This window comes from Arachis ipaensis, chromosome B06 (assembly GCF_000816755.2).
Source record: "Arachis ipaensis cultivar K30076 chromosome B06, Araip1.1, whole genome shotgun sequence".
NCBI classification, from domain to species: Eukaryota; Viridiplantae; Streptophyta; class Magnoliopsida; order Fabales; family Fabaceae; genus Arachis; species Arachis ipaensis.
The window spans coordinates 136,639,254-136,639,857 of NC_029790.2; positions in this window are offsets into that span (position 1 = coordinate 136,639,254).

Consider the following 604-nt stretch of genomic DNA (forward strand, 5'->3'; position numbering starts at 1 on the left):
AAAAATTATTGGAAAGATAAGTTTTAATAATTTTTAATGCAATGATTATATACAAAAAGATTAAAATATTGCCATTATTGTATTTTATTTTCAAATATCTAGCTAAATGCTTAATCAAGTTAACAATTCTTTTGGCATGATGATTGACAAGTATATTAAAGGTTTAACATTATTTTTTTTCAGAAAATTTATAATATATTTCATGATAAAAAAAAAACTATAGCAGATATTTTACAATATTCATTAGCAAAATTTTGAATTTTTTTTTACGCGTTTTTAATCTTTTAAACAAAAAGCTAGAAATTCCTGGCCAGCAGTATTAATTAAGAGAGCCCAATACCATTATTTTAATTGATGAGATGCATTTCTTTCACATTGTTTTAATGACACATTTTATGCGAAATAATAATAAATATAATAAAAGTTGAAAAGCATTTTAAGAATTGTATTATATCAATATATCGTAAAATAATACTTTAACTCTAATCTCATCTAAATTAATGTTTTTAATACGAAAATGTTTAGTAACCAAAATAAATTAATAAAAAATAATTAAAATTTATCTTATTTAATATTTATTAATTAATAAAATAAATTATGACTA